A 12,942-nucleotide genomic window follows, 5' to 3' on the forward strand; every position below is an offset into this window, starting at 1 on the left:
TGAGCATTAAACTAAAATGGGGTAGAAACCGTCAGGTACCAGAATTGGAGAGAAAGTGGTTTGGCAGAGATGTGTTTTCAATAATTTTCGTTAGACAAGGAATCCCAATTTCCTGAGCCCCCAGAACGTATCCTGTCTGCTCCCACTCTTCTTTGATTGACATTTTCCCCAATTTTACATGTTACAAAACTGAGGCTCCACAGAGGTCAGTAAGTTGTTCAGATTGTTCTGGAACAACATTATGTATGGCTCATTCTCAAATTCCGTGTTAGTAAACGATGGCATTGGTACAACAGATCTTGGTTAAGGTGAAAAGAAAACAGTCGGCCCCAGATTAACTCCATGTGCCCCATTTGTCTAGTCTTCATTGTAAGAAAAAGTTGTCCTTGGGCTCAGCATTATTTTCTACAGAGTAACATTGAAGTTCTTTTAGCAAAGCAAGTAGAGACTGGTAGTGGTGGCAAGGAGGACAGTCAGGAGGGGTCACAGCCATGACATGTGAGCCAGTGACATGCCAAGGCTTGGTAAATGTTACTGTCCAGACGAAGAGTTTCAAGTTCAGGAGAACTTTATGATGGAGACAGCAGCTCTTTCTCCAGGAACCGTGGGGCAGCCTTGCAGTTTTCTCTAGTATGCTGATGCACAGCCATTCTCGCCCTCAAGTGCAGACCTCAGGTCTTCATTCAGTGGCATGTCAGGGGAACAGTGTGGATTTAGCCAGCATAGTGACTTTAGATGCAGGCTAATCTTTGCATTTCCCAAACATAACTATGTTCAGCTTTGCTAGATACTGTAGCACAGCTTAGAGAAAGCAAACATCAGTTCACATGATTTTCCTTAAGCAGTAAAACTCGAGCTAGCCTGTTTTTAGTGCACTAACTAGTCTTGGAGACAACAGTACCAATTTGCTTTCAAAAACCCCTTAACATTTAAACATAAAGGCTACTGTGTGATTTTATCCTCATTGGATAACAGAAAAAGAAATCCCATGAATCCTAACAAAATTATCTCTGTGACACTAAGCTTAACCTCTGCTTTATAGGTGGTTATAGTACAGGTATCACATACTTCAGGACACTTCATATGTGATTCGCTCCCATCCCACCCCCTCTTTTGCAACATTCATTAAAGATAAATATCATGTTGTGTTTGTGCTTCTGCCTGTCACCTTTTGGTAGTTCTCGTAATAAATACTTGTATATTAGTTTCTTTTCTATTAGTGATAAGACACCATGATTGGGACTGGAGAGATGGCTCAGTGGTTAAGAGCACCGACTCTTTTTCCAGAGGTCCTGAGTTCAATCCCCAGCAACCATATGGTGGCTCACAACCATCCGTAATGAGATCTGGTGCTCTCTTCTGGCCTGTAGGCACACATGCTTGCAAAACACTGTATATATAATAAATAAGTGAATGACACCAAGGTCAAGACAACTTATACAAGAAAGGACTTAATTGGGCTTATGTCTCCAGAGGGTTAGCATCTATGATGGTAGACAGAACACATCTTTTTTCTGTTTTTCAAGACTTTTTTTTCCCCCTGTATCTTTGGCTGTCCTAGAACTCACTGTATAGACTGGGCCTTGGACTCAAGAGATGGAGCTGACGTCCTGGTCCACACACAGGCCAGGAAGTAGACGGAAAGTAGGCTGATGGGAATGAGACTGCTGGGAAGGGCACAAGTCTTGCAGCCTCAGAGCCCACCACAGGGAAACCTCCAAATACACACCTAGTCCTTCCCTAACAGTCCCACCAACTGGGAATTAAGTATTCAGACATGAGACTTCATTTTTTCATAATCTGTGATGGTATCAGTCATCTTTAGTATTGATAGTTGTAATTGGGGTACCACACCCATGCCCATGTGCTATAAAAGACTTGGGTGATCAGCCTGTGTTCTGACATCCCCACCAACAGACCAGCTATTGCCCATCTGTGAGAACTCTTTGGGCATCACTATTCCCTGAACAGAATTGACATTAAGACAGCTAATAGTCTACAGTGGCTCTTAAGGGGAAGGGATTGTTGCATGTCTCACTTTAAGCAGTACCTGAAAATGCTTACACTTGGTGAGAAAAAGCATATTGGAAACCAAGGTAGGCCCACATGATTTATTCCAGGCAGCCATGTTTTAAATGCAAAGGAAGAGTTGGAAACTAAAAGCGCTAATGCCATTGAACACAAATGGAGAGGAAGCCAATAACCCCATTATTATGTGTAAAGGTCCAACCTAGCTGTACCAAGACAAAGCCCAGTACAAGCCAGATCCCCCTTAATTCCATGAAAATGTGATGCTAGTACAGTATTTTTGAAGTTATGCAAAAACAGTCAACTATCCGAGTGTTGCGTAGTGGTGCACATCTTAAATCCCAGCACTTGGAAGGCAAAGGCAGGCAGATCTCTGAATTCAAGGCCATCCTGGTCTACACAGTGAGATTCAGGACAGCCAACGAAAATTTAGGATTATGATCGAGTTCTGACTAGAGTATTCTGTGAGGCTTGATCATCTCAGCCAGCAGTCTTGAAGCTGTTGTGGATGCAAGACTCAGAAACTGCAACAGAGGTGCTCTGAAAATTTGGATCATCTGGGCCGTCCGTTCCCATTGGAGATTTTCCAGGGGATCTTCCTCTATCAAACCTTGTTTTTCTTAAGAATGAATCCACAGCATAGGGATCTGTGGAGAACTATAAGGAGGCCAGTTTCACACAGTACATCCTCTTCAACGGTTTCATGTAGCCAAAGGTGGCTCTGCCTCCTTTTCTTCCTGCCTGTACTTCCCAAGTGCTGGGACAGGCATGCACCACAATGCCCAGTCAACCATGCAGTTTGTTTTTGTTTTGCTTTAGGGACTGAGAGATAGTTAAGAGCACTGACTGATCTTCCAAAGGGCCAGGGTTCGATTCCAAGCACCCACATGGCAGCTCACAATCAACTGTGACTCTAGTCTCAGGGTGTTTGATACAGTCTTCTGACCTTCAAGGGATCAGGTAAACAGATGCAAGGAAATATATTTAGTATAAAGAAATAGCCTTAGGGGCTGAAGAGATGGCTCAGTGGTTAAGAGCATTGCCTGCTCTTCCAAAGGTCCTGAGTTCAATTCCCAGCAACCACATGGTGGCTCACAACCATCTGTAATGAGGTCTGCTGCCCTCTTCTGGCCTGCAGACAGAATAATTGTATACATAATAAATAAATAAATAAATAGTAAAAAAAAAAAAAAGAAAGAAAAAAAGAAATAGCCTTAGTGTTCCATTGCAGAAGAAGGTCAGCAATGTTTTCAAAAGACAAGACTAATTCTTGTTAGGGGTAACATGACTGGTGACTTAAGGTTGAGCCCATTGCTCATTTAAAATCCATTGTTCTAAAACCCCAAGTGTGCACACTCAAATACTACCTGTTTAACAAAAGGGAATAAAAGTTGTGATATGAGTGAAGTACAGGCTATATAACATTAAAAATCAAACTAAAGTTCTTTCCCTAAAAAGATCTAATTGACAAATGCTTAAGCTATGAAGGGAGAAGACTGAAAAAGTGGGGACTTTTCAGAAATAGCCTAAACAAATGTTGACAAAAATGACTTTCTAGAACAAGTGAACAAATTTCTAGAAACACAAAAGCTACCAAAACTGATCTACATAACAAAGAATTGAATTATTGCTCAAAAAAGCTCACAACCTTTTTGCAGCAGGAATTCATAAGGAATATATCCAGAATTAAATGAATTCCCTGATGGCTTCCTTAGCTTTTAAGAAGTAGCCTCATTGACATGGCTCATTGGCATAGATCCCTTGGTTCAATCCCCAGCACACACATACTTCAGGCAGATTATTTAACAATTCACTTCTGAAGCCCGTTAGTTCCCTGATATTAAAGCCTGAAGCACCAAAACAGAAAAGAATCAATATACCCCATCAATACACAGGGAGCTTCTCAGAGGAGTGTCATTAAGAGTTCAGAGTCTAGGATATGGAGGTGTTCTGGGAAACACTGTCTTCTGGAAATCACGTGCCTGCTAAAACCATGAACACTGAAGATGTGGAACAAGGAGCAGAGAAAAGCACAACTGTGACCTTGGCTCCCTGGCCACGGTGCCTCCCAGTATAACAGAGGGTACTTAGCAAGGCCATCATCACAGATCTGGTGACTTAGCAACAGTCAAGAAGCTTAGCTTAGGGGCTTCCTAGCATCTGCATCACAGCCCAGCTGAAATGACAAGTATTCCGTGAGAGACTGACTCTCGAGGCATTAAGGCAGCGATAGATGTGACCTCCAGATGTGCACATAATCATACCCACGCATGCTCGGTGCATGCGCACACAATTACAAGAAGACCTCAGTAAATCAAAAATAGAGTTGGAAGCCTCAACCACAGACTAGATTGAGAAGGATCTCTGAGGTTGAAGTTGGATCTTTCGAAATGCATTTGGCACTCAGGAGGCAAAAGAAGGGGGAATCTCTGTAAGTTCGAAGCCAGCTTGGTCTACAGAGCAAGTTCCAGGACAGCCAGAGCTGTATGATGAGACCCTGTATTGAAGAAAGAAAAAAAATCTAAAAGTTTGAAACATAAAAGAGAAATTTAAGTGTGAATCTTTGATATATTGTGTGACCTGCGTGGCGACCATTGCTGCTTGACAAAGTTGCAGTATTTCCACATTGCAGACCACAGTCCTCCAGCACCTTGTTACTTTCATTTTTAATGATTCTCAATATTAGTGCCTTTCCTTTTGAGAAAATTTGTATGAGTAGTGGTAAAAGTAAAACGCCACAGGTCCCCGAGTGGCAGCAGTGGCCAGGGGGCACAAGACCATGATGGGTCACAAAGGCAACCCTTCCATCTAGGGAGCCCCCAAGTGGCCTGCAGACCATGAGGACCAGTGGGCCCTAGGCAGGGAGCTGCATCCGCATGGTGGGTACAGTTCCCCGAGTGGTGGCAGTGGGCAGCGGGCCACAAGGAGCAGCAAGTCCCAGGCAACGAGCGCTGTGAGTCCCAGGCAGGGAGCCATGTGGCAGCTGAGAGACCAAGACGGATAGGCGTGCCATGCAGAGTGAGGTTGGATATTTTTTTAGTGGGTTATGAAATAGAAGGGGAAAGGGGAGAGGGAAGGAAAAATGGGATGAGGAGGGGGGAGAGGAGAGAAGCCACGACAGCAGCTACCTATTGGGAGAGAGACAGAAAGGAAAAGGTTCAGGCTGCAAACTGGAAGGAAGATCTGCCTGCCTCGGCTGTGGCTTTGGTAAAGAATGAAAATGTGTACATTGGTAGCCTCTCTAAACAAAATCATTCTTTGGGGGGGGGAAACCCCAGCAGTGTGAAACCAGGAATTCCATTGTACCCTCCTAACTACACCAAGAACTGGAAAGTTAGATTTACCAGACATGTCTGACCCGAAGGATGAAATGCCTACAAATCAGACCCACAGCCTGAAGTCATTAAGGGCTACAGTTCAGTTAGTAAATACAGAGAAATCAGAATGGTCCAGTATAATGGGAAAAGAGTAAGACATCAGGACCTTCCCTTTTAGGAGCATGTGAGGGGAACAGGCCAATTGTAAGATTAAGAAACTATAACATAGCATCTGCTCCCCAGAAGTCCTTTTCCCAAGGTCAGGCATTTGGATTCGGGTCTCCAGGCCATCGTGGGTTTGGGGAAAGTCCCTGCTTTATCAAGCAGCCATTCTCACCCCTAGCAAGAGGGACTGGTGCCTATTGTCACAGTCAAGGCTAGCTAGCTTCCCCTCAATCCCGAATCTCAAGCCACACCCTAGTTCACATTTAATCCAATGTGCAGCTATACAGTATAAAAGGTAATCTTTTCTCAATTAAAAGTTGCTGGCAGGGGGCTGGAGAGATGGCTCAGAGGTTAAGAGCATTGCCTGTTCTTCCAAAGGTCCTGAGTTCAATTCCCAGCAACCACATGGTGGCTCACAACCATCTGTAATGATGTCTGGTGCCCTCTTCTGGCCTGCAGGCATACACACAGAAAGAATATTGTATACATAATAAATAAATTAATTAATAAAAAAAAGCTGCTGGCAGTCACCCCAATTCACCCTCAGTTTGTCCATCTCGTCCATCTCCTTCCCCTCTCCCCCACTACACACATTCCTCTTTGGAACCTGAACCCCACCCCTTCATCCTCCAGCCCCCAATACACAAAGGGCTTGAACAATAACTTTTCCAGACAAGATGCAGGTATTGCCAATAAACACAAGGAAAGACGGTAGGGCAGCTGGAGTGGAGATGGGAATGCCTTCTCACAGGCACTGAGATGGTAGTCACAGGTGTCACACCGCGCTGCAAATAGATGAACAAGCCTAAGTCGGGAGGGGGAGAGCCCAGAGCACCCGACCACAGCTGCCCTACCCACAATGAGCAAGCAATGAGCCAATTGTCCACTGCAGGAATTTTTCACTGACCTTCAGTAGTTTTTCGATTCTTGCATGTCCCACCCTGTTCTGTCCAACTTTGATCCAGGTGGTGGAAGAAACGCATCAAGTTTTCTCACTGTGCTTCTCAAGTTTGGCTGTTCTCCGTTTAGCTGTGGGCAGCTTTGCTTTGTGTATTTTGAGGGTGTAGCAGACTTAGAGAAGTTCATTAACTGTTTGCAAAGCTGTTCGTCGTCAGCCACATAGCTACGAGTCCATAAGGTCATTATGAATGCCCAGCTAATGGATGTTTTAATAATTCGCCATGATGAACTACAAGGTCACATCCCTATGAGCCTCATTTTCATTAGCTGGTCAATACATAGTCTGGATCTCTTTGCGTATGCAGGTTCTTCGCTAGACATTGATTAGCGGTATCAGATGCAGAATAGAGGCTACTTTTGTGAGATTTTGTGACAGAAATATTAAGGAAAAAATAGACACAAGGGAAAAACATGCGGTGGTAGATGCCTTTAATCCCATGACTAGCAGAGGCAGGCAGGCCTCGAGTTCAGAGCAAGGCTGGTTTGCATAGGGAGTCTCAGGCTAGCCAGGGCTACAAAGTGAGACCTTGTCTCCATACTACAACAAAAAGGCTGGTGAGATGGTTCAGTAGTTAAGAGCACTGGCTGATCTTCAGAGCACAGCATTTCAAGTCCCAGCACTTACATGGCAGCCACCAACCCTCCATTGTTGCAGTGATCCCGTCAGAGGAAGTGGTGAACGGACGCTTAAAAAAAAATCCCACACTAGCTCAGAACTGAGAGACAGATAGTTATTTATTTAGGGGTAAACTCACAAATCAGGATTCTCTGCTTGAATGATGGATGGAGATCGAATCCAAACAATCCGAATGAGCAATGGGTGAAAAGGAGCAAGGGGGAGGAGAAAAAAGGGATGGACGCAAGTTCGGCATCTGTGTATATAGTATTAGAGGCCATGTCCCAGTAGGCGGGTAATTACAAGTTGTAAATCTTCCTACAGCACATCCCCCTTTTGTTTAAATAAGAGAGTTCTAAGCCTGATACAAAATTATATATGATAAGAACAAATAAACTATTCTAACTAGCTTAAGTCTTGTAGAATAAATAACTTGGCCAAGTCATGAAAGGAAAGTAACTACATTTATCTAGTCTTCAACCCCATGGAAGATTTGAGAAGGGCAATAATATTACTTGAGTAAGTAGGAAGTGCAATCAAGCAACTTCCAAAATGTGCAACAAATGACAGAGACAACTGGCTACCTGGGCAATCACCCAAAGTCTCATTTGTAATGTTGTTACATTACAACTTAACCAACTTTGGCTAAGGCCTAGAATAACTGACAGACCATTTTCAAAGGCAAGAAATTTTTCAAAACTGTCTTACCCTGGCTTGGCAAGATTTGACAGTCCTGTTTATCCATTTCTGGATACTGTGTATCTTGTCAGTGGTTGAGGCATGGGCATTTCTTTGCCCAAAGGCCAGTTTTTGCAGAAGGAAACAAGCTCCAAGTGGAGTCTCAACATTCTCTCAGGAATAGAACAGTGCTGCCAGGAGCACTAAAGCTCTAAGTTACTTAAATGCCATTTTCTACAGCTCTTTAAAGTGGTTGAAGATTATCTATCTATGCAGAATATAATCTCTATGTATCTAAAGAACCTGATTAGTCTAACTGTAAGTATGACAAACATAGATGACTATTGATCTATACTTCTTAATACCTCTATAACTTAAAGACTAAGACAATAAACAACTCTACAATAAATGAGAAAAATGACCACCAAACATAAACAGTGTATAAGTATCTTGATCAGAGGTAGAAATGTACACTGCAATATGGTAAATATATATCAATATATAAAAAATGTTTTAGGGGCTGAAGAAATGGCTCAGTGGTTAAGAGCACTGGCTGCTTTTCCAGAGATCCTAAGTTCAATTCCCAGCAACCACATGGTGGCCCACAACCATCTGTAATGAGATCTGGTGCCCTTTTCTGGCCTTACATGCAGGCATACATGCAGGCCAAATACTGTATACATAATAAATGAATAAATATTATAAAAATGTTTTAAACAGAGGTAGAAATATGTGTGCATACAATATTCAATAAAATTTAACTTTGTATCAATATGCAAGAACCTATACCAATGTAATTATCTATAAATAGTAACTTACAAGTATTCGCTCTATTACTCACTATTATTATTAGTGTGAGTAAGCTCACATTAATCTATTGTCCCATCCAATTTTCCTTTTTTTTTCCCTAGAAAGATCCCTGAGCTTATAAAATTTTTCCCCAACCCCCAACCCTATACCAGTCATAATCAAACCCTAAATGATATTCCTAACCCTGAGGACAAACTTTGTTGGGAAGGGGAATGTCATTTTCTAAAATTACTTCCAGCAGTCATGGGGGTGACGTTCATTCTACGGGATCCTGTGAAAGTAAAATAATGGTTAAGTTTCAAAATTAATGTCTGGTATGATTGCAAATAGTCTCTGAATATTTTGTGGAGGTCTGGCCAGAACATTGTAAAAATGTGTACCATTTCATCTAACCAAGTTGTAACCATTTTGTGCAGCTGGTACCCAAAACAGGTCCTGTAGTAGCACTATCAGCATCATGACATCATATCAAGCAGGTGGAGTTGTTGTTGTGAGGCCCCATCTTCTTTCTGGAAACTTCAAAGATTCCTGCAGGAAAATTCATTGTTCATTGTGGAAAACTGAAACATTATCTATATAGACATATACAGACATATATATTCAATGAAAGGTACGATAAAGACAAAAATAAATATGAAGAAAAGTAAAATTTTTTCTAAATTCTTTTTTCTTCTGTCCCATGCCAGATGACTCTTGGCATGAAACAGAAACTCTAGATTTTTCTTTTAACAACATGCTTGAATTTAAAGAAGGATGGACCCGTTGTACAACTCCAAAATCAGCTCTATATATTCATGAATATAAATACATACATACATATATAAACGTATATTTTTTAATGTTTGTTCTTATGGATCATATTTGATTTTCTTGATGATCCTTATTGGGTAATTATTTTTCCATCTGTCAGTATTCAGACATCCAGGATCTCTTGAATTTTTGAAGATGAGTATTTTCCTGAAAAGACAAGAACAGAACCCTGCCACCATCCTATATGCTTTCCTTTTCCTGTATGGTTATTATCATTGTGGATGAGCTGTCATTTCTCCTTTTTAAGAGGTTTCTCCTCTTCAAACCGAATCTTTATTAATTTTGGTGGTATCCATTATTTTTCTTCTTCTGTGAAAACAAGAACAAAACCACTTCCCCAATACAGCACCTCTCCTGGCTTCCACTGTGAGGTCAGCACATCCTTGAAATAAACCGGTTGATTTAATTCAGCAGACTTTTCCATTATCCAATGTCTTTCTGCTGCTGTTGTTCCCTTCTCATTAGCGTTAAGAAAATTCAAGGTTAATAAAGCATTATGTAATCTATTTCTGGGGGTATTTCCCACCATTTTTTGTTTATTTAACATATCCTTTATAGTTCTATTTGATCTTTCTATAACTGCTTGGCCTGTAGGATTGTGTGTTATACCTGCGACATGCTTAATATTATAATAAGCAAAAAACCGTTTCATTTTCCTAGAGATATATGCTGGACCATTATCTGTCTTTATGTGTGCAGGTATACCCATGATGGCCATAACTTCTGATAGATGTGTGATTACTGAATCGGCCTTTTCTGAACTTAAAGCAGTTGCCCACTGAAATCCTGAATAAGTGTCAATGGTGTGGTGTACATATTTTAATTTTACAAATTCTGCAAAGTGGAACACATCCATCTGCCAGATTTCGTTCCTTTGAGTACCCTTTGGGTCAGTCCCTGCAGATAGTGGTGTTTGGTTATAGAAAGAGCAAGTAGAGCATCTCTTTATAATCCCCTTAGCTTGTTGCCATGCAATAAAAAGACTCTTTCTTTAAACCTTTGCTATTGATGTGATGTTTTTTATGAAATTCTGAGGTCTGTAACACACTTTCAATCAATAATTGATCAATTTCTGTATTACCTTGTGTAAGGAGCCGCCAGGATGTCGCCTTGGCGAGATAGTGCCAGCGGTCCTACAGCCTGGAGGTATACAAATCCTTTGATGCTGCCGCACAGGCCAGAGTGCTTGGGGCCTTGTTTTGCATTTCAGGAGCAATCTGCAGTCCCCATTTAGGTAAAACTTTCTTTACTCAACATTCTTTCTAAAGTACCCATGCTTGAATCAGATAGTAAAATGTCATCCATGTAATGCTAAATTATAGACTTAAGAAATTGCTTACATATTATTTCCAATGGTGGCTGAATTACAAAGTATTGGTACAAGGTGGGGATATTGAGCATTCCCTGTGGGAGGATAGTCCATTAACATCTCCTAGTAGGCGGAGAATTATTATAAGTAGGCACTGTGAAGGCAAATTTTTCTCTATCCTTTTCTTGTAAAGGTATAGTGAAGAAGCAATTTTTCAAATCAATAACTATAAGAGGCCATCCTTTTGGTAATAGAGAAGTAAAGGGATTCCAGACTGTAGAGGGCCCATAGGTTTAATAACCTTATTGATAGCTCTTAGATCTGTCACCATTTGTTGTCTGAGGTTTCTTTTCTGCCCAGTTCCCACAATTGTTAAGTCCCAAAGAAATCACACAGAGGTCTACATTAATCATAAACTGATTGACCTAGTATCTCAGGCTTCTTATTAACTCTTTTTAAAAAAATATTTGTTTTATTTATTATGTATACAATATTCTGTCTGTGTGTATGCCTGCAGGCCAGAAGAGGGCACCAGACCCCATTACAAATGGTTGTGAGCCACCATGTGGTTGCTAGGAAGTGAACTCAGGACCTTTGGAAGAGCAGGCAATGCTCTTAACCTCTGAGCCATCTCTCCAGCCCTTCTTATTAACTCTTACAACTTATATTAGCCCATTATTCTTATCTGTGTTAGCCACATGGCTCGGTACCTTTTTCAGTGAGGCAGTCACATCTTGCTTCTTCTGTGGCTGGGCCAGGAATGCGGAAAGCAGAATCCTCTTCCCAGAATTTTCCTGTTCTCATTGACCCATCTCTACTTCCTATCTAGTTATCCTGCCTATACATTCTGCCCGGCTACTGGCCAATCAGCATTTATTTAAAATATAATTGACAGAATAAAGACCAATGTCCCACAGCAACCATTCTCCATTTGACAGATTTCTTTTCTTTTTTATTTTATTTTATTGATATTTATTGAGCTCTACATTTTTCTATGCTCCCCTCCCGCTTCAATCCTCCCCCAAGGTCACCATGCTTCCAATTTACTCAGGAGATCTTGTCTTTTTACACTTTCTTCTTCCCATGTAGATTAGATCTATGTCAGTCTCTCTTAGTGTCTGCATTATTGTCTAAGTTCTCTGGGGTTGTGGTTTGTAGGCCGACTTTCTTTGCTTTATGGTTAAAAACCACCTATGAGTGAGTACGTGTGATAATTGTCTTTCTGTGTCTGGGTTACCTCACTCAAAATAATATTTTCTAGCTCCAACCATTTTCCTGCAAATTCAAGCTGTCATTATTTTTTTCTGCTGTGTAGTACTCCATTGTGTAAATATACCACATTTTCCTTATCCATTCTTCAGTCGAGGCATGGAGCTTAAATCCACGTGGGCGCCAAGTGTCATGGCAATCCCGCCAGATGAAGCAGTGAACGGACACTTAAAAGAGATCCCACACTAGCTCAGAACTGAAAGATAGTTATTTATTTAGGGGTAAACTCACGTATCAAGATTCTCTTCTTGAATGATGGATGGAGATTGAATCCAAACAATCCAAAGGAGCAATTGGCGAAAAGGAGCAAGGGGGAGGAGAAAAAAGGGATGGAAATAAGTTCAGCGTCCACGTATATAGCATAAGAGGCCACACTCCAGTAGGCGGGTAATTACAAGCTGTAAATCTTCCTACAGCACTCCATAACTTCGGTTCAAAGGGCCCTGACACCTTCTGGCCTCCTCGAGCAAGCACTGCATGCACATGGTACATGGCATGCAGGCAAACACACTCGTAAAAGTAAAATCTTACCCCCCAAAAAAATTGTTTTTAAAAAATAAAAAAGCAGAAGGAAGTCCCCAGAAAACCATGAAGGAAGAAGAATATTGGAAAGAACAGGAAAGAGGCATCACCACACATAGTAGGAAGCCAAGCACAGTCTCAGACCAACAGTTCTCAGTAGGGTCGGGGATGTAAAAACCATAAGCAAGTTGAGCGGTGATGGTGTACATCTTTAATCCCAGCACTTGGGAGGCAGAGGCAGGTGAATCTCTGGAGTTTGAGGCCAACCTGGTCTACAGAGCTAGTTCCAGGACAGCTAGGGTTACATAGAGAATCCCTGTCTCAAAAAAATTATATATATATATATATATATATATATATATATATATATATATATATATATAAAATAAATCAATAGGAAGCCCCCAGGAAACCTGGGCAGTCCTATCCTCAGAACAAGTTATAGCCCTCATGAGCCT

Source organism: Myodes glareolus, chromosome 9 (assembly GCF_982192425.1).
Source record: "Myodes glareolus chromosome 9, mMyoGla1.1, whole genome shotgun sequence".
NCBI lineage: Eukaryota > Metazoa > Chordata > Mammalia > Rodentia > Cricetidae > Myodes > Myodes glareolus.